Genomic DNA, 23,491 nt, shown 5'->3' on the forward strand with positions numbered 1-23,491 from the left:
TCACATGCAAATAACAAGTAACATAATCATGCCATTCAAAATAAACATTATTTGCAAAAACAACACCAAGATATTCATGTTACATTTTCATTTAATATCTTACTACAATTTCATCATACTAGGTTCTCAACCCGAGGATTGAAACACATACCTGTCAAATTTTCTTACTCATCATACTTACCAACATGTCACTTCGTATTAGGCATTCTCCTTATTCTATTAGAGATCTCCCGTTGAACACATCGGAATATGATTTCGGATACACGGATAATGTGCACATAAGTGCTATATTCAAAGCTAAATAGGCTCAATAGCTTTCGAAATCTATGTAGCCAAGATACCATGTAACGCACCCATAAACGAAATCAGACTCAACACAACGAGCTTGGATGCCTAGTTACATCTCACGAACCCAGACTCAACTCAACGAGTTCGGAACTCAACCATCCAAGTGACATGTCACTTGTACCCTAATCTATTCCCAAGGTTCAGACGAGATTCTTTTCAATTACACATTTCGATCACCTTCTTCGGAATATAGAAATCGATAATTGCTAACATCTTATACTTATCAAGTTGTTCACATAATTTGCATAACACCAAATAATAATTTACAAAACATCATATTTCATGATAATAAGTATCATATCATATAAATAACATTAAATCACTTAAAATAAAAATTATGTTACCTTATTTACACATGAACTTACCTCTATACAAAATATTAACAATCGAGCCTATTCCTCGTAAACTTTGTTTTTCCCTCGATCGCGACTTGAATGTCGTTTCTCTTGATCTATAATACCAAATTAATTTATTTCATACATACATTCATCAAAACAGCCCCTAATGCGAACTTTGGCAAAATTACCATTTTGCCCCTAAACTTTCACATATTTGCACTTTTGCCCCAAGGCTCATAAATTAAACCTCATCCTATTTTCTTCTATTTTATTACATGCTGATCATTTTTTCCTTCTTTGACAACATCAAATTCACACTCTAACATGTACTTATGACTATTAGGTATATTTACTGATTAAGCCCTTTTACTCGTTTTCACTTAAAACCGAGTAGCACAAGTTGTCTAACATAATTTAAATCCTCAATTATATCATAAAACACCAAAATACACAAATTTCACCTATGGGTATTTTTCCAAATATGAACCCTAGGTTGAATTATTGCTAGCATAAGTTAATTCGAGTTACCGGGATTCCAAAAACGTAAAGAACATTAAAAACGGGGCTTTGAATCACTTACTATGGAGCTTGGAAGCTTGAAAGAAACCCTAGCTATGGAGAACCCTTGAAATTTTGGCCTAATGAAGAAGATGGACAAAAATTGGCTTTTAATTTTGTTTTTAATTCATTTTAATAACTAAATGACCAAAATGCCCTTAATTAAAAACTATGGTCTTTTATCTTCCTTTAGGTATTTTTGTCCAAACTAGTATAATGGTCTAATTTCTATCCAAGGACCTCCAGTTTAAAAACCCATTACTCACAAGTACTTAATACCTTTGTGAACTAGAACACACATTTTATAACTTTTGCAATTTAGTCCTAAATATCAAATTGGACCCTCTATCGATAAAATTTCTAAACGAAATTTTCACACAATCATGCAATCATGGCATAGACCTTAAAATGATAATAGAATAAATTTTTCTACCTCAGATTTGTGGTCACAAAACCACTATTCTGATTAGGCCCTAATTCGGGATATTACAAGATCACTTTATTTGAGATTGCCCTAAGTTAGCTGAGAAAGATAAATTTTAGAACGTAAGACTAAGTAACATAGCTGCTAGCGGGAGATCACCTAGAAATATGGGAAATGTGTCTAGTAGTAAAGGAAAGACTAAGGACTCTACTGTGAGATCTGAGGCAAGAGCACCAGCCAGAGCTTACGTTATTCGTGCTCACAAAGATACATCGTCACCGGATGTTATCACGAGTACATTTTCTCTCTATGACACTAATGTAATTGCATTGATAGATCCTAGATCGACTCATTCGTATATCTTTATGAATTTAGTGTCTAGCAAGAGTTTCCCTATTGAGTCTACCAAATTTGAGATTAAAGTATCGAACCCCTTAGGCAAGTATGTCCTAGTTGATAAAGTTTTCAAGAACTATCCTTTGATGACTCGGGGTTACTGTTTTCTGGAAAATTTGATGTGGTTCTACGTATGGATTGGTTGACTCTACATCATGCTGTTGTGAATTATAGATGAAAGACTATTGAATTGAAATATCAGAATAGTAAAATTCTTCGAATTGAATCAGATGAGTCGAGTGGATTGCCTGTTATAATTTTATCGATGTCAACTCAGAAATATGTGAGAAAAGGTTGTGATTCTTATTTTAAGTATGTATTGGATACAAAAGTATCTGAATCGAAGATTGAATTAGTGCCAATAGTTTATGAGTATCCTAATGTGTTTTCCTGGGTTACCACCAATCAGAGAAGTTGAGTTTGCTATTAATTAGTGTCGGAAACATCATCGATATTGATAGCTCCATATAGAATGGCTCCGATAGAATTGAATGAATTGAAAGATCAGTTGCAAGAATTAATAGATAGAGGCTTTGAACGAATTAGTTTTTCACCCTGGGGTGCACTAGTGTTGTTTATAAAGAAGAAAGATGGATCGATGAGATTGTGTATTGATTATCATCAGCTCAATAAGGTTACGATTAAGAATAAGTATCTTTTACTGAGAATTGATAATTTTTTTGATCAATTGAAAGGAGTAATAGTACTTTTGAAGATCGATCTGAGATATGGCTATTATCAGTTGCGAGTTAAAGATTTGGATGTGTCGAAGACTGTGTTCAGAACAAGGTACGGACATTATGAATTTCTTGTTATGCCTTTCAGATTAACTAATGCTCCTGTAGTTTTTATGGATTTGATGAATCAGATCTTTAGACTGTATTTTAACAGATTTGTTGTTGTATTCATTGACAACATTCTAATTTATTCTCGAAATGAATCTGAGCATGCTGCACATTTGAGAATTGTTCTACAAACATTGAGAGACAAGTAACTATTTGCTAAATTCAGTAAATGCAAGTTTTTGTTTTGAGAAGTTAGATTTTTGGGGCATATTTTTTCAGCGAAAGGAATTCGAGTTGATCCGAGCAAGATTTAAACAGTTGTTGATTGGAAACCACCAAGAAATGTGTCTAAAGTCCGAAGCTTTCTAGGATTAGATGGGTACTATAGATGTTTTGTAAAAGGATTCTCGATGATTGCTTCACCAATGACTAGATTCCTACAAAAAGATGTGAACTTCAAGTGGTCAAAGAAATGTCAATAATGTTTTGAACAGTTGAAAGCATTGTTAATCGAGGCACCAGTTTTGGTTCAACCTGAGTCGGGTAAAGAATTTGTGATTTTCAACAACGCGTTATTGAACTGTTTTGGTTGTGTTTTAATACAAGAGGTTAAAGTGATAGCTTATGCCTCCAAATAGTTAATACCATATGAAAAGAATTATCTGGCCATGATTTAGAGTTGGTCGCTATTGTTTTTGTATTGAAGAATTGGCAACATTATATGGTGAAAAGTGCCGTATCTTTACTGATCATAAAAGCTTGAAGTATCTAATGTCTCAAAAAGATTTGAATTTGTGACAATGAAGATGGCTTGAGCTATTGAAAGATTATGAGTTAGTGATCCATTACCATTCGAGGAAAGCAAATGTAGTCATGGATGCTCTGAGGAGAAAACTTTTATTTGCTTTGCGAACGACGAATACACAGTTAACTTTGTCTAATGATGGTTCGATTTTGGCTGAGTTAAAAGCTAAACCATTATTTCTTCGACAAATTTGTGAAGCTCAAAACTGTGATAATGAATTGTAAGCTAAAAGAGTGCAATGTGAGTCGACTACTGTTTTAGACTATCAAATCAGATCTGATGATTGTTTAAGGTTTCAAGGTAGAATTTGTGTACCAAAGAATTCCAAGCTCATTTAGAAAGCTTTATACGAAGCACAAAATGGTTGTTTATCTGTACATCTAGGGAGTAAAAAAATGCACAATGATTTGAAATAGTTGTATTGGTGGTGAGGCATGAAATGAGACATTTCAGAATTTGTGTCAAGGTGTTTAGTTTGTCAACAAGTTAAAGCTGAACATCAAGTGCCTCCGGAATTGCTACAGTCGATGATGATACCAGAGTGGAAATGGAATAGACTTATAATGGATTTCGTATCAGGTTTGCCCCTATCTCTGAAAAAGAAAAACGCTTTTGGGTTGTCATTAATTGACTGACAAAATCGACACATTTCATTCTGGTACATACAGATTATTCGCTTGATAGATTTGCTGAGTTGTACATCTCTGAGGTTGTTAGATTGCACGGGGTGCCAATTTCTATTATTTTTATAGAGATCTAAGGTTTACATTATGATTTTGGAAGAAATTTCAAGAAGCTTTGGGTACATGATTGCACTTTAGTACTGGTTTTCATCCACAAACTGGCAGTCAGTCTGAGAGAATAATTCAGATTCTCAAAGATATGCTTCATTGTTGTGTGTTAGAGTTTGAAGGCAACAGGGAGAAATATCTACCATTGGTTGAATTTACGTATAACAACAATTTTCAATCAAGCATAAAAATGGCACCGTATGAAGGATTGTATGGTCACAAATGTCAAACTCCTCTGTACTGGATTGAGCTTAGTGAGAAAAAGATTCACGGGGTTGATTTGATTAGAAAGACTGAAGATAAAGTAAAAATAATTCGTGACAGTTTGAAAGCAACTCCAGATCGACAGAAATCATATGCAGATTTGAAATGTAAAGACATTGAATTTCAGATCGGTGACAAAGTATTTTTGAAAATGTCTCCGTGTAAAAAGATTCTTCGATTTGGTCGCAAAGGCAAATTGAGTTTGCAATTTATTGGGCTGTATGAGATTATCAAAAGAATGGGACCAGTGGCATATCAGCTAGCCTTACGTTAGAGTTAAAAAAGATTCAAAATGTGTTTCATGTGTTGATGTGTCGATAGTAAAGATTTACAGTGGCATGTAATTTCTCCGGAGAGATTGAAATTCAACCTGATATGACGTATAACGAAGAGCCGATCAGAATTTTAACTCGAGAGGCTAAAGAGTTGAAAAATAAGAGCATAGCTTTAGTGAAAGTACTTTGGCAATGGCATGGTGTCGAAGAAGCCACGTGCAATCCTGAGGAAGTTATAAGAAAACAGTATCTTAACCTCTTTTATGGTAAGATTTTCGGGGACAAAAATTCCTAAGGGGGAGACTTGTAACAGCCCTTTTTTAGTCAAATCTGGAGAATGGTTTCGAGACCACAAATCTAATGTTGAATTAATTACTTTATTATTATTTTAATGTCTATAGTATGATAATATGATTGTTTGAAATTTTTGTTAAGAAATTTTACCGTTTGAGTGCTTAATTTGATAAAAATGACTAAATCGCGTAAAGTGTACAACTTGAGTTCTATTAGCTAAATGTGTCTAATAGCTATAGATCTTTAAAGTGAAGGTCCTTATGTTGTAATTAGACCATTTTTAATGGACATTTATGGACATATATTAAGTGATTTTTAATGTTTAGTATTAAGGCTAAATAAGTAATTTGTTAAATAAATAAAGTAAAATAAAGAAAAACATATGAATATCATCATTTTCACTTCATCTCCACCGAAATTAAACTAAGAGGAATCCGTTAATGGAGCTTGAAGGTTCGGCTATGTATTGACCTTGCATGTAAGTGCAATTTTGCTTCAATTTTAAAGATTTTTATGTTTTCGGAGTTGTTGCAGCTTAATCTTGTAACAACCCGTTTTTGGTCAAAATCAAAATAGTGGTTTTAGAACCACAAATCTGAGGTTGAAATAATTATTTTATTATTATTTTAATGTTTACAGCATGATAAAATGATTATGTGAAAGTTTCGCTAAGAAATTTTACCGTTGGAGTGCTTAATTTGATGAAAAGGACTAAATCACATAAAGTGTAAAACTTGAGTTCTATAAGCTAAAGGTGTTTAATAGTTATAGAACCCTAAATTTAAGGTCCTTAAGTGGTAAATAGACCATTAATGAGATAGTGGATGATAATGGCTTGGTATTTTGTGTAATTTTTAAAGGTTTTAAAGGTTATAATAGTAATTTAGTAATTAAATGATAATTTAATAAAACAAAACATCAAAATTTGGTTCATTCATCTTTCTTAGCCGAATTAAACAAAAATAGAAGCCATATCTAGGGATCTTCATTCAGCCATTACTATTTCTTGCAATTAGGTTAGTATTTTGTTCCCCTTTTTAATGATTTTTATGTTTTTGAGATCGTTACGCTTAGTATAGCTAGCCCAGGGACTAGTTTGCAAAAATTTTAAAGGTTTAGGATGTTTCCATTGATGAATATGTATGAGATTTAACGATTGATGATAGATTATGAATGTTTGATGATAGTTATACAAGTTTTTGTTAAGTGATTTTTAGTGAAAATGCAAATTAGGGGTTAATTTGTGAAACGTTGAAATTTGGCGGTTAAATTGTGAAATAAATGAAAAATATGGACTGCTAAGGACCTAATTGAAATTCAACTATCATGGGTTTTAATTGAATTTTATGAATTTTTAATTTTATGAAATAAGGATTAAATTGTAAAAATGTGAAATATTATGGCATAAGTGTAAACTGGTTTTAAAGTGTATTTTGTACTAAATTGAAAAGAGAGATTATTAAATAAGTTATATTTTATATTATATAAAGCAAGAACAGTGAAATACAGACTTAGATCGAGGAAAGAATAAGGTTTTGGATTGATCGACTCGTTTCACTGTTTTTGTATCCGAGGTAAGTTCGTATGTAATAAGCTTTGTTTTAATTGTATTTTAAATACCTTAATATTGCCTATATTGTGAATTATGACCTTGAAGACACATTTGACGAAGATTCGGCATTGGAAATCCCAGTTAAACCTTAGGAATAGAGTAGGATAAAAATGTCATGTCATTAGGGTTACATTGATTTGGCTTTGGGCCATTATATTGGAACTTCGGGTGTGAGATTTGTTAAATTGGCTTCAAGCCATGATATTGGCACTTCGAGTGCAAGATTCTTTGAGTTGGCTTCTGGCCATGATATTGGCACTTAGGGTGTGAGACTCTCGAGTATCCGACTTATATTCCAAATGGCTCAATAGGTATATTGAAGATATGAAATGATGAGAATAGATACGTAACTGTACAGTCATGTACGAAAACTATGTGAGCATCGAATTTATGGAAGTTATAAGTTCATGGTTATAGTTGTGATTGAATACAAGTTAACATTTTGATTTGAATGTTTTGTAGCTTATTATATTTATATTATTTGATTGTAGATAAATGGTGAGTTTGCTTACTAATTCATACGAGCTTACTAAGCTTTATAGCTTACATCGTTTATTTTTCTATGTTTTATAGAGATTCTAAAGCTAGCTCGGATTTAGGGATCGTTGGAACTTCATCACACTATCCAATTATCACTTGGTATTTTTGAAATTAAGTTTTGGTCATATGGCATGTATAGGGACTTTAGGTCATTTGGTATATGTTAGTATGAATTTGGCCATTTGTGTTGGCTTGTAAAAGTTAAGTATTTTGTTTGTGTATAGTCATGTGAGTTGGCTTATTTTGGAAAATATGGTGTTGTATATATATATGTACTAATGCTCTTTGGTGATGTGGTTTATACATGCTTGTTGAATGGCTTGTTGAGACTTAGCATAAAAGGTAGCAAATTGCTTAGGGTATGCCTTATTGTGAATTGGTACATTGAGTACCATATGAATGCATTAAGAGTTATGATAGATATGTGGTTTTAGGTACATTAGTGCACAATTGAAATTGACCAATTAAGTGTTTTGAGCCCATGTGCTTCCATTTCGAATGTCCACACAGCTTGTGACACAAGCGTGTCTTTGGCCATGTGAGACACACGGCTAAGCCACATGGGCGTGTGTCCCCTGTATTTTAGAAAATATTCTAAGTTTCGTAAAAATTTCTTGAGTTGTTGATTTAGTCCCGAACTTTCCCGCATGCATGTTTTGGTCCTCGTAGGCTCGTATTAGGGACAATGTAATTGAATTTGAATAATGATTGCTTTATATTTGAAAATTATATGAAATGAATTTTTAATTCTTTTTTTATAGTCTGATAATGCTCTGTAACCCTATTCCAACATTGAATATGGGTGAGCGATGTTACATTTATTGGTATCAGAGCTACGGTTTAGTCAATTCTCAAATTAATATAGCGTCTGTAAAAGTCTAGCTATACATGCCATATATAACTTGTGATAGTGTGATATCTCCTGACAGTTTAAAATGTGTTTTTGTATAGTAAATGGATCCCAATCAAGCTGTAGCTGATGATGTCGAAAGTAATGCGTTTGCCTCTGTTCACAGGGTAGCGCAATCGACGTCTAGTCCCGTATCGGGTAGCCAGGGAGAAGAGGCTAAAGAAGCCTTCTTCTAGATGATGAACTACGGAGTTTGTTCAAACAAATCCGACTGCTCAACAACCTCCACCCCACCTAATCCCCAACTGGTTCCCATAGTTCCTCAAGGTGTGGAATTTCTACGATTGAATAAGCCGTGAGTTGATAAGATTGGAAAACATGGAGCTGAAAAGTTTAGAGCTAATGTTGATGACGATCCCAAGAGAGTCGAGTTTTGGCTTCAAAACACTATCAGTGTATTTGATGAACTTTCTTGCACACCGGCAGAGTGTTTAGAATGTGCTGTATCAATGGCGGAACACTTTGGTGTCTGTGGTGCTGAAAGAAAGAGTTACCTGGGATTTCTTTCAAGCTGAGTTCAAAAAGAAATACATTAGTCAACAGTTCATTGATCAAAAACGCAAAGAGTTTTTGGAGCTGAAGCAGGGTCGTATGTTTGTGACAAAATACGAGCGAGAGTTTGTTAGACTCAATAAGTATGCTCGGGAGTGTGTTTCAATTGAGGCCATTATGTGTAAAAGATTCGAAGATGGGTTGAACGAGGATATTAGATTGCTTGTCGAAATTCTAGAGCTTAAAGAATTTGTTGTCCTCGTTGATAAAGCTTGCAAAGCCGAGGAGCTTAGCAAAGAAAAGAGAATAGCAGTTTTAGAAGCTAGAGACTCGAAAAAGAGATCGTTAAGCAAACCATATCAGTCTTCATCAAAGAAATTAAGAGATTCATATACTCGTCGAATGCTTCAATAGGATTTTCAAATAGAGATCGACGAAAGCAATACTCTAGTCCTAAAGCTCAAACAACTTCAGTGTCGAGTGTTGGCAGTGTGAGAAACAATAAACCCGAGTGTTCACAGTGTGGGAGATGACATTTTGGAGATTGTTGGAATAAAAGTAATAAAGCTTGTTTCAAATGTGGTTTGCCAAATCATTTTATTCTTGATTGTTCTGTGTTATACAAGAAAGACAAATATAAGAGTGCAAGATCGAGCAATACAGCTGCTAGAGGAAGACCACCTAGAAACATGAGAAATGTGGTGAGTAGTAAAGGAGTGACAAGAAACTCTGCTATAAGATCCAAGGCCGGCCACCAACTAGAGCTTACGTTATTCGTACACGCAAAGATGCGTCATCACTAGATGTTATCACTGGTTCATTTTCTCTTTATGACACTAGTGTAATTGCTTTGATTGATCTTGGATCGACTCATTCATATATTAGTATGAATTTAGTGTCTAGTAAGAGTTTTCCTGTTGAGTCTATCGAGTTTGTGGTTAAAGTGTCGTACTCCTTAGGCAAATATGTTCTAGTTGATTAAGTTTGTAAGAACTATCCTTTGATGATTCAAGATTATTATTTTTCAGAAACTCTAATGCTTTTACATTTTGATGAGTTCGATGTAATTCTAGGTATGGATTGGTTGATGTTACATGATGCTATTGTGAATTGTAGACGAAAGAGTATAGAATTTAAATGTCAAAATAGTGAAATCATTCGAATTGAATCAGATGAGTCGAGTGAATTGCCTGTTGTGATTTCGTCTATGTCAGCTCAGAGATATGTAAGAAAAGGTTGTGAAGCTTATCTTGCTTATGTACTGTATACAAAACTGTCTGAATCGAAAATTGAATCAGTACCAGTAGTTTGTGAGTATCCGAATGTGTTTCCAGAAGAATTACCAAGGTTGCCACTGATCAGAGAGGTCAAGTTTTCCATTGAATTAGTGCCGAAAATATCACCGATATCGATAGCTCCGTACCAAATGGCTCTGACAGAATTGAAAGAATTGAAAGCTCAATTAGAAGAGTTAACAGATAAATGTTTTGCACGACCTAGATTTTTGCCCTGGAGTGCGCCACTATTGTTTGTAAAGAAGAAAGATGGATCGATGAAATTGTGTATTGATTATCTTCAACTTAATAAGGTTACGATAAAGAATAAGTATCCTTCGTCGAGAATTGATGATTTTTTGATCAGTAGAAAGGGGCAATAATGTTCTCGAAGATTGATTTGAGATCTGGCTACTATCAAATGCAAGTTAAGGATTCATATGTACCAAAAACTGCATTCAAAACAAGGTACGAGCATTATGAATTTCTTGTTATGCCTTTTGGGTTAACTAATGCACTTATAGTTTTTATAGATTTAATGAATCAAATAGATAGATTTGTGGTTGTATTCATTGATGACATTCTGATCTATTCAAGAGATGAGTCTGAGCATGCTGAGCATTTGAGAATTGTACTACAAACCTTGAAAGATAAGCATTTTTTTGCTAAATTCAGCAAATGTGAGTTTTGGCTCCGAGAAGTTAGATTTTTGGGACATATTGTTTCAGCTGAAGGCATACGAGTTGATCCGAGTAATATTCCCATAGTTGTTGATTGGAAACTACCGAGAAATGTATCTGAAGTTAGAAGCTTTATGGGGTTAGCTGGTTCTTATCGACGTTTTGTAAAAGGATTTTCGATGATTGCTACACCGATGACTAGATTGCTATGGAAAGATGTGAAATTCGAGTGGCTCGAGAAATGTTAATAGAGTTTTAAACAGTTGAAAAAATTGTTAACTGAAGAACTAGTGTTGGTTCAACCTGAGTCGGGTAAAGAGTTTGTGATTTATAGTAATGCATCATTGAATGGTTTGGGTTGTGCCTTGATACAAGAGGGAAAAGTGATAGCTTATGCCTCTAGAGAGTTGAAACCGCATGAAAAGAACTATCCGATGCACGATTTAGAATTGGCCGCTATTATTTTCAAATTGAAAATTTAGTGACATCATTTATACAGTGAAAAATGCCATATCTTTACCAATCATAAAAGCTTGAAATATATCATGAATCAAAAAGATTTGAATTTGCGACAACGAAGATGGCTCGAGTTGTTGAAAGACTACGAGTTAGTGATCGATTATCATTCAGAAAAAGGAAATGTAGTTGCGGATGCTTTAAGTGGAAAATCATTATTTGCTTTGTGAGCAATGAATTCTCAACTACCCTTATCTGATGATGTTCGATTCTAGCAGAGTTGCAAGCTAAACTGATATTTTTTCAGCAAATTTGTGAAGCTCAGAAGTGTGATAATGATTTGCAAGCTAAAAGAGTGCAATGTAAGTCTAATAGTGATTCAGATTATCAGTTTTGATTCAATGATTGTTTAATGTTCCGAGATAGGATTTGCGTACCAAAGAATTCAGAGCTCTGATAGAAGATTTTGCATGAAGCACACAATGGATGTTTATCTGTTCATCCGGTGAGTAGTAAAATGTACAATGATTTAAAATAGTTGTATTGCTGGTCAGGTATGAAACGAGACATTTAAGAGCTTGTATCGAGATGCTTAGTTTGTCAACAAGTTAAAGCTAAACATCAGGTACCTTCGGTATTACTATAGCCTGTGATGATACCAAAGTGGAAATGGGATAGAGTTACGATGGATTTTGTATCGAGATTACCCCGGTCTCTAAAGAAGAAAGATGCTATTTAGGTTGTTGTTGATCGACTAACGAAGTCTACACATTTCATTCCGATATGTACAGATTATTCACTTGATAAATTGGATGAGTTGTACATTTCAGAGATTGTTAGATTGCACGAGATGCCAGTTTCGATTATTTTGGGTAGAGACTCAAGGTTTACATCGCGATTTTGGAAGAAGTTGCAAGAAGCTCTGGGTACGCGGTTGAACTTTAGCACCTCATTTCATCCACAAACTGGTGGTCAGTCTGAGAGAGTAATTCAAATTCTCGAAGAGATGCTTCGTTGTTGTGTTTTAGAATTTGAAGGCAATTGGGAGAGATATTTGACGTTGGTTGAATTCGCGTATAACAATAGTTTTCAATCGAGCATTAAAATGGCACCGTCTGAAGCTTTGTATGGTCGTAAATGTCGAACACCGTTGTGCTGGACCGAGTTTAGCGAGAAAAAGATTCATGGGGTTGATTTCATCAGAGAGACTGAAGAGAAAGTAAAAGTAATTTGCGACAGTTTGAAAGCAGCTTCAAATCAACAGAAATGTACACAGATTTGAAACATAAAGACATTGAATTTCAGATCAGTGACAGAGTATTTCTAAATGTATCTCCGTGGAATAAAATATTCGTTTTGGTTGCAAAGGCAAATTGATTCAGTAATTCATCGGACCGTATTGTAACGCCCCGAATTCTGGGCATAGAAGTATTGGGCCTTGAGCGTGGGAACTGTTAGTAGGCAGCATATAAATATTTTAATTGAGCAACAAACTGACACAAATTGCATGTTTGGTGTGGTGGTTAAGTGAATTGGGTGTGTTTGGGGATGTCTGAGAAGTCCTGGGTTCAAATCTAAGCTTTAGCAAAATTTTAGTTTTTCCCTTAAATGAACCTTGGCCTTAGCTTGTAGGCCTTATAAATATTAGTGGTTAAAATTTGTCACAAGGAAGCATGTGGTCTAGTGGTTGTGGTGTCATTATGGTGGAAAGGGATCTTGAGTTCGAATCCCATGATTTGCAAGGTACATTTATTTTATTCCTATGAGGTGAGAGAGGTAGAGTTGGATTAAAACTCTCCTAAGGTGGTTGTGGAATTGGTCATGGGGAGAAAATCAAAGGATATGATAATGGTTGTTATGGACATGGAAGAGAATTGGGTGGAGAAAATCAAGGAATTTCAAACTTGGAGAGTGTTGTAGCCGAATAGGGAGCTAGTGCGTGCAAATTCGGCTAAGGGGTCCCTTTGTGTGTATTTTGGCAACTAGAGAGTTTTAGGAGTTGTTCTCTTGGTGCAATTTCAGTTTTAGGGCATTTAGTGCCGAATTGGTACCTTTCTTTTCTCCTTTTGCAAATGTAGCCGAATTCAAGTGTGACAATTTGGGCAGTTTTGTGTGACTTTTTACTTCTCTATTACCTTTCAAGTGTATTTGCTTAAACGATTTCTTCTCCCTTTCACTCTCAGTATTATCTTCCTTGGTATGTTGTTCCTTGATTAGCCAAACTTTTATTTCTCTTTTCTCACAAGCAAGTTGACTACATTCTTCAATTACCTTTCTTCTCCTCTCAAAATCCCTTTTGGTTCTTGGCCGAATATAGTATTCCCCGGCCCCTAAATTTTGTTTCGTTGGGTTTTTTTGTGACAGCCCTAATTTGACCCTAGTCGGGAAGTGGTTTCGGGACCACAAAATTGAGTCACAAAAATAATTAAATGTTATATTCTGTGATTATTACATGTGAAAGTGCATGTGTGAAAATTTCATGCTTTGATTTTGTCATTTGTGAGTGAAATTATGAAATAGGACTTATGTGAAAATTTCTGAAAATGCTATAGGCTAATTTGTAGTGGCCAAATAAATAGTAGTGCAAAATAGGAGGATTTGCATGTCAAACCTCCCATTTTATGTGTAGTGGCCGGCCAAGGTGATGGGTATTAGATAATATATGTATTTTAGCATTATAATAGTTATAATGGATTTATGGTCATGATGAACAACATGTGCAAATTTTTTTATTGAAGTTATGGCATAGGTATGACACAAATTAATATATGCCATTTTGTGTCATAAAATGTTTAGGAATAAAGAATAATAAGAATAACAAAAGGGAAGTAAAGGAAGGTTTTTGTTCATTCTTGGTTCTTCATAGCCGAAAATTGAGAGAGCAAATAGGGGAGGAAACCCTTGAATATTCGGTCAATAGGAGGAGGAAAATTGAAGGTAAGTTCTTGGTACTTTGCTTCTATTTTGATGTTCATGGGTGCTTCTTGATTATACCTTAACTCATGAAGCATATTTTTGATTTTTGGTTGTGTTGTGAGCATTCGGTCATGAATTGAAATGAGGGAAATGGTTGTTTTTTCATGTTCTTTTGATGAATAATGGAAGATAGGTGAAGTTGAGTCAAGCAAATGAGCATGCATGTGCCTTAGATGCTAAGGGGGAAAATCGGCTAACATGTTGTGTGTGAACTTGGATAATATTGAGTAATATTTGTGCTTTAAAATGATGAAATGGAGTTTATGCTTAAGTGAAATTATAGGTATGTGATAATGGATTTGTGATATGCATGTTTAAATAACATGCATGCAAGGTATGTGTGAAAGAGTGATTTGGTAATAAATCTGCTTGGGACAGCAGCAGTAACGTGATTTTGGAAAATCACCATAAATTTTGGGAGATGAGTTAGAAGCATAATAAATTATGTAATTAAATATTAATGAGTCTAGTTTCTTATAAAAGAAACAATGTAAACAAAAGAATTTCCGATAATGAGATATTTGAAGTGGTGTGGGACAGGTTCAGAATGACTTCTAGATCCTCTGTTCTGTTTTTATAAAATAATTATAAATTGTACAAAAATGGTCCTAAGATTAAATTTATATGCTTAGACTCCTTAATGAGTCTAGTTTCAAATGAAATAAACGAGAACATATTTTAAATTCTCTACAATGAGAAATTTGATTCAGAGTGAAGAGTGGTCAGATTAGTCAAACAGTGAAACAAGGGAAAATTTAAGAAAAATCTGGTATTGATTGGCCAAGCCAAAAATTCTGAAAATTTTATGGATAAAATATATATGAGCTTATTTTCAGAGAAAATTAACGGCACTTGATTTGGAGTTTTGTACCTCCAGTTATAAATGATTTAGTGACTGTTGCTCAGGAAGACAGCTTGCAGTGGAATTATGATTATGTGGTAAACGTTGACAAAAAAAAATTGTTAATGAGTTGCTTATTGATTTCTTATAAGCTTACTACGATCAGTAGGTGTGAAAGTCGAATGTATATATATATTATATTTTGAAAGTGATGCTTGAATAGTTGAATAATGACTAGTTTAAAATCTTTGAATTTAAGCTCAAGAGCATAGAGGGGCAAATTCGGATAAGGGAAAAGAGAAAGTAATCGAATAGCCGTTGTAATCGTTCGGCAACCTTCAAGGTAAGTTCTTAAGTGTTTAAGCTTGATTCCCTTTTATATGCCTAAGAGGTAAATTAATATGGCAAGGAGAATGTAAATTTTATTTGGTTAATGTGCCGAATATGTAATGATTTAAGGCTATAAGACGATTATGACTATTATGCTTAAGTTGAATTGGATTTGGAATCCGTATATGTGCTGGTAGAGATATCACGATTTGTGATTATTAAATATCTAAAGGAAACCATGATGTGTATAAAATTATTATTATTAGTCCTTTGTGGTAGCCAAATATGGCTTGGCACTAAAGTGATTAAATGTGAACTTCGATGAGGTAAACTGTTAAGAGTGTGGTGCTATAAGACTATAGGCTAATACGATATGTGGATTCGTTCCGTAAAGTAAATTATTCAGGTACGAACAACCTAATTAAGTAAATGTGAATTAAATGAAATTGATGATTGGTGTGAATCGAAATGTAAATGATAGTGTTCATATGAAGCTTATATCCGAATGTAGCAAATGACTACTAATGTCATATGTTGAATGAGATGTGTTAATATATGATTAAATATGCATGATATTTGATGTGTATCCGGGCTTAAAGACCCGCAGGCTATATGCTAGAATTATATCCGGGTTAAATCCCACATGCTTCGTGCTGGTATTATATCCGGGTTAAATCCTGTAGGCCTGGTGCTGGTATTATATCTAAGTTTAAAGTCCCATAAGCTTCGTGCTGGTGTTATGTTCGGGTTTTATACCTCGCAGGCCAAGTGTTAGTGAATTTGATAAAGTATATGACTATGAGATCCTATGCTAAGATGATAAATTGAACTCGTATTACACATTAAGTGATTCTGGTATGTGATACATATATATATTATATGTGAGATTGATCTGACGGGTGAGAAGCATATGAAAAGATGTTGTAAATTCATATGTATATTTGTATATGTGTGCATTCAGTTATTATGTAAAGTTACAAGATAGTTTTCGATATGCCATTTAACTATGAATGTTGAAAGTAAGTGTGGATAAGAAATGATACACTAGTGAAATTTGAAAGAATAAAAGTTAATCCGGAAGCTTGTAAATACTATGTTTATATGAGTTTGAGTATAAACGGAGTAAAATGATATATGTTTGTGCATAATCGGCCAAATAGTATTGTACTCAGAAAGTGTTATGTGATTTCGAACATTTGGTTTGTTTTTAAGTTCAACTGTTTAAATTGCTAAGACTTACTAAGCTTATGAAAGCTTACTTTGAATGTTATGTTTCTCTGTTTATTTTTGTAGATTGTTGACTCTTACTATTAGCTCGGGGATCGTCAGCACTTCGTCACACTATCTACTATTGTAGTAATCATGTGATTTGGACTTAGCTTATGGCATGTATAGGATAGACTATAAGTAGAATGATATTTTGACTATTGTATATAAGCCATGCGAATATGGCATCTTATGAAAGTTTACTTTTATAAGTTATAAATTCGATCTTTGTTTGTGTCTATTAGTTATATAAATAAATGATCTTTTATTTAAGAAAGGGTTCAAAATCTTACCGTTCTGATCTGATTCCTAATTTCTGGTAATGTCTCGTCCTATTTAGGCGACGGTTACGGGATAGGGGTGTTACATTTTTCCTAACCAATTGATTCACTTTCCTTTTCTTAACCTTCTATCAATTTTCCTTCTTTGTGGTGTTGGCCGTTTGCTTTTGTGTCTACTATTGGTGTTGTGGTTATGGTTTTGCAAGGTTCTAACAAATCAATAGAGTTCTAGTAGAGTGAAGAAGCGCTGGTGTTTGGGTAGCAATCGAACCTCTCTCCTATTAAGGTAAATGCGATGCCATATTTTACCTTGGGGCTTAGGCCGAATGTGATCTGTTTCTCCCTAAGTGATAGTAAGTGGGTGTTGACCCTTGTTGCTAAGAGATTAATTAAATACTATGAATGATGTAGGTTGTTGCTCGAAGAATTTCCGCAAAGTTCCGCAATCAGGTGTGTATTCACGCCCCTCTTTGTTAGAAATCGGAAAAAGCAGAAAAGCTAAAACTTTGGCATTTGAAGCCTCACGAGTATGCGATCGCTTGTGTGTAAACCGATACCACAGATCAGGGGCGATAGATTGTAGAGGCCACCATGAGCGCTCTCGTGTACTGGGCTATTCTGGGCTTCGATTGGCCAAAATGGGCCATGTGTGCCCAATGGGCTCGTGGGCCCCACACGAATATAATCTCCAGTGAGTGACAAATTATGAACTGGGCTGTGGTGTTCGCATAGCCGTGACTGAAATTAGGCTAAATGGGCCACACGAGCGTATAGGCCCACTTGGGTTGAGTAATAGGCCTTGGGCCCATTTACACCGTTTTGACCATCCAGGTTACCTGAGTCACTTGAGGCGAAGACAAACCATCTATGAGGTCGTGATCTGTACTGAGACCCCAAAATTAGTAAAATGACCAAAATACCCCTAAAGAGTAAAGTGACTGTTTTGCCTCTCGAGGGTAAATGACTGGTTTGTCTGTAATTTGTATGACTGATTTTGTGCATGACATTCTGCATAAAATGACATGTTGCTTGGGATTGGGATATTGTTATGGAGGAAGAAACCGTATTGGTGGCCGTGCCACATATTCTGATATTAGCAGCTTTGCTGCGACTCTAGTTAGTGCCGCAACCGGTGCTAACATTGTAAGTGTAGGGATGGCGTGGGTGATTTATTCCCCACAGGTAGTGCAGGGTTGGACGAAGGCAAGTGCAAGGTTGGATGGGTTATCATGCATTATTCCTATGGGTTTGAAATTGAAATGGGCTAGGCCCAATTGATATTGGTTCTGATATGGGCTAGGCCCAACTGATATTGATTCTGAGATGGGCTAGGCCCAATTGATACTGTGATGGGTTGAGACCTAAAAGCTAATGAATCGGGCTTTGGCCCACATATATTCTGAATTGGACTGTTTTGTTACTAAATAGGGCTCAAGCCCAGATTGGTTCTAAATTCTATTTTTGACTGACTGTTTGGATGCTAGAGGATTACACACTGAGTTTTCGTAAACTCACCTTGTTTTCAATTGTGTAGGTAATCCCCAGCATTAGGAGGATCAATGCTGCGAGGGACTCGGAGATGGCCACATAGCTGCTTTTGTTTTTACTACGTTTATTTGCTTCTCAAGTACTTTAATTTCGGTTTGGTTTGTAATATGGCCTCTCTGGTTTTTATTTTAAACTTTGGGATTTTATTTACCATGTTTGATATTTGTTAGAAGTGGATCGCGGTTTTCCAAAATAATAAATGTTTTCAAAACACTACGTTTTCGCAACTTAACTTTTAAACATTATGTTTTCATAAATCGACTATTTTAAATTAAGCTTCCACAACAAACACCATTTTAAATAGGAATAACTTTCCTGTGAACCACGTTTTGCAAAATAAACCAACGTAAATAGAGGTTTTCACAAGTTTTAAAATGGCCAGAGGTTTAAATGGTAAGAAGGGTTTTCAAAGAAAACATTGTTTTCGAAAAACACTTCAATGTGACACGCCAGATTTGGCCATAACGTCTAGGCCGGGTTTGGGGTGTTACAGATATGGGATTATTGAACAAATAAGGCTAGTAGCATATCGGCTAGCTTTACTATCTGAGTTGGAAAAGATTCACAATGTGTTTCATGTGTCGATGTTACGACAGTATCGATCAGATCCATCACTCATAATTTCCCCGACAGAGATTGAAATTCAACCTGATATGACGTATATCGAATAATCGATCAGAATTTTAGCTCAATAGGTTAAAAAATTAAGAAATAAACACGTAGCTTTGGTGAAAGTGTTGTGGAAACGTCATGGAGTTGAAGAGGCTACGGAGAACTCGAGGAAGCTATGAGAAAACAATACCATAACCTCTTTTCTGGTAAGATTTTCGAGGTCAAAAATCTGTAAGAGTGGAGAGATGTAACAACTTGTTTTTGGTCAAATTGGAACAGTGGTTTCGAAATCACAAATCTGAGGTTGAAATAATTATTTTATTATTATCTTAATGTTTGCAGCATGATAAAATGATTGTGTCAAAGTTTTGCTAAGAAATTTTATCGTTTGAGTGCTTAATTTGATAAAAAGGACTAAATCGCATAAAGTGTAAAACTTAAGTTCTATTAGCTAAAGGTGTTTAATAGTTATAGAACCTTAAAGTTAAGTTCCTTAAGTGGTAAATAGACATAGTGGATGATAGTGTCTTGGTATTTTGTGTAATTTTTAAAGTTTTAAAAGGTTATAATAGTAATTTCATAATTAAATGATAATTTAATAAAATAAAAACACTAAAATTTGGTTCAATCATCATTCTTAGCCGAATTAAAAAAGAAGAGAAGCCATATCTAGGGTTCTTCATTTGGCCATTACTATTTCTTGCAATTAGGTATGTATTTTGTCCCATTTTTAATTATTTTTATGTTTTTGAGATCGTTGCAGCATAGTCTAGTTAGCCCAGGGACTAATTTACAAAAATATTAAAGGTTTAGGATGTTTCCATTGATGAATTTGTATGAGCTTTAATGATTGCTAATAGATTATGAATGTTTGATATATTATACACGTTTTGTTAAGTGATTTTTAATGAAAATGCAAATTAAGGATTAATTTATGAAATGTTGAAATTTGGTGGTTAAATTGTCAAATAAATGAAAAATATGGACTGCTAGGGACCTAATTTAAATTCAGCTATCACGGGTTTTAATTAAATTTTATGAATTTTTAATTTTATAAAATAATGATTAAATTGTAAAAATGTGAAATATTAGGGGCATAAGTGTAAAGTGGTTTTAAAGTGTATTTTTGACTCAGTTGAAAAGAGAGATTATTAAATAAGTTAATTTGATATTATACAGATCAAGAACAGTGAAATATGGACTTAGATCGAGGAATGAACAAGGTTTTGTACTAATGGACTCATTTCGCCATTTTTGTATCCGAGGTAAGTTCGTATGTAATAAGGTTTGTTTTAATTACATTTTAAATGCCTTAATATTGCCTAAATTGTGAATTACGACCTTGCAGACACATTTGACGAAGATACAATACAGGTATGTACGGAAACTATGTGAGCGTCGAATTTATGGAAGTTTTAAGTTCATGGTTATAGTTGTGATTGAATGCGAGTTAACATTTTGATTCGAATGTTTTGTACCTTATTAAATTTATATTATTTGATTGTAGATAAATGGTGAGTTTGGTCATTAATTCATACAAGCTGACTAAGTTTTATAGCTTACATCGTTTGGTTTTCTGTGTTTTATAGAGATTCTAAAGCTAGCTCAAATTTGGGGATCGTTGGAGACTTCATCACACTATCCAACTATCACTTGGTACTTTTGAGATTAAGTTTTGGTCATATGGCATGTATAGGGAACTTTAGGTCATTTGGTATATGTTAGTATGAATTTGGCCATTTGTATTAGCTTGTAAAAGTTAAGTATTTTGTTTGTGAATAGTCATGTGAGTTAGCTTATTTTGGAAAATATGGTGTTGTATATATATACATACTAATGCTCTTTGGTGATGTGGTTTATACTTGCTTGTTGAATGGCTTGTTGAGACTTAGCATAAAAGGTTGCAAATTGCTTAGGGTATGCCTTATTGTGAATTGGTACATTGAGTACCATATGAATGCATTAAGAGTTATGATAGATATGTGGTTTTAGGTAAATTAGTGCACAATTGAAATTGACCAATTAAGTATTTTGAAGTTGTGAAACTTGTATGCTTTGAATTGGAAAAACATGATATTTTGAGAATGTTAGTTGTTGGTATTGAATTGGCATGTTTTGGTCTTGGTTGTGCTTGAATTGGATGCCTATTTATGCTATTTTTCGGTGCCATTTGGTTTGGTTTAGGTATATACAAATTGGGTGGCAAAATGAGTTGGTAAATAGCCCACTTTTGTCCACACAGGCAGAGATACGGCATGTGTCTTAGCCGTGTGCAACAAATTGTTAGATTACATGGCTATGTGTCCCCTGGTGTTGAAATTGAAATCAAGTCAGTATGTTCCACACAGCCCAGAACATGAGCGTGTGACTTGGTCGTGTGGCATAAGTCAGTATAACCTACAGGTTTGGCACAGCCTGGCACACGGGCGTGTATGGCCGTTTCTAGGCACACGGGCGTGTGTTTTGGCAATGAGACCCAAGTTTGAGAGTTATATGGGGTAGAACACGAGATAGGGCACGGCCATGTGCTTCCATTTTGAATGTCCACACGGCCTGTGACACGGGCGTATCTTTGGCTGTAACAACCCGGGTTTAGCTTAAATCAGAATAATGGTTTCAGGACCACAAATCTGAGGTTAGAAAATTATTTTAATATTATTTTATGTATTTACAGCATGTGAATATATATGTGTGAAAATTTCGTGAGCTAATTTTACCGTTTAATAGCTCAATTTGAGAAAAAGGATTCAATCGTGTAAAATGCAAAAGTTGCATTTTAATTGTTAAAGTGTTTAAATTGCTATGATCCATTAAATGTGGGGTCCTTATGATGAAATTAGACCATTTGATTTATGGATGGACAAATAAGCCTTTGGTTAGTGGAAATTTAATATTAAGTATTAAGGGTATTTTAGTAAATGTGAAATTAAGGTTAATTAAAACAAATAAACAGAATTTGATTCATCATTTTTTGTGTTCTTCCACCAGCAAATATTAGAGAAAGATTAGGGTTTTGATGCTTTCATCCATTCAGCCCTTGTTCATCTTGATTGAGGTATGAAATTTATTTGGTTTTTGATGATTTCTATGTTTTTGAGATCGTTGCTTTGAATACTAGCTAGCCTGTGCCTTAACTTTAGAGATTGTTGGTGATTTTGTAAAATTCCATTGATGAATTCATGAATTTTGTGATAGTTGATGATGAAAAATGGATATCTTTTGATACATTATCATGTTTTGTAAAGTGATTTTTGGTAAAAATGCATATTATGGATTAAATTGAGACATGTGTAAATTCAGGGTTGAAATGTGAAATAAATGAAAGTTTTAGGCTTCTAGTGTAAATCCCAATTAGGGCCTTGTAATAGGTCTAGTTGGAACAGAGGTTTCTGGACCACAAAATCTGAGATAAAAATAATTATTTTATGATTATTTTGAGGTCATGATATGATTGCATGATTGTGTGAAAATTTCTAAGTGATGGACAAAAATTGGACATGGATGGAATTTTTGAAAGTTTAGTAAGGAAGGGCATTTTGGTCATTTGGTAATTAAAAGAAATAAAAAGGGTTTAATCGGTAAAAATACCTAATAGTCATAAGTATATGTTAGAGTGAGAATTTGATGTTGCCATAGAAGGGAAAAGTGATCAGCATGTCATAAAACATAAGAATAAGGGATGAAGTTTAATTCCCGAGCCTAGGGGAAAAAGTGTAAATATGCAAAATTTTAGGGGCAAAATTGTAATTTTTCCAAAGTTTGAGTTAAGGATTGTTTTGAATAGTACTTTAATTAAATAAGTAAAATATGATGTTTTAGATCCCGGAAAATGAGATTTGAACCTAGAATGAGAGAAAAATCAAAAATTGAGAAAGTTGGTAAAATGATCGTTTTAGTATCGAGTAAGTTCATATGTATAATAAGCATTAATTTATGCATGTTTCAATGTAAAATTGATATATTCATTATGATTTCCGAGGTTTTGAAAGTATGTAAGTTGGTATGATAATAATACAGCAATAATGCTGTAATTTATATTTGAAAGTTAAATTTAGTGAATTAATTGAATTATATTAAATTAAATGATTATGGTGCCAAGTTTATGAATTGATTTAAAAATATGTCTATGGTACATGAAGTGCATTGAATTATCATACATAAATGTGATTTCTATGATTATGGATATTATGGGAAATTGTAAGTTCATATGATTTTTAATAAGGCAATGTGTAATTTAATGTTATTGCCTTGATATTAAATGAGATGTAAGTTTATATGTAAGTAATACATCAATATTACTTGTATTATGATATTTTATAATAATATTGGAAATATGTTTGTGGATAATTACTTGATTGGTGAAATTGTTGGAAAAGAGAGAGAAATCCCGGTTGA

The sequence above is a fragment of the Gossypium hirsutum genome, chromosome A13 (genome assembly GCF_007990345.1).
Source record: "Gossypium hirsutum isolate 1008001.06 chromosome A13, Gossypium_hirsutum_v2.1, whole genome shotgun sequence".
Taxonomy (NCBI): Eukaryota; Viridiplantae; Streptophyta; class Magnoliopsida; order Malvales; family Malvaceae; genus Gossypium; species Gossypium hirsutum.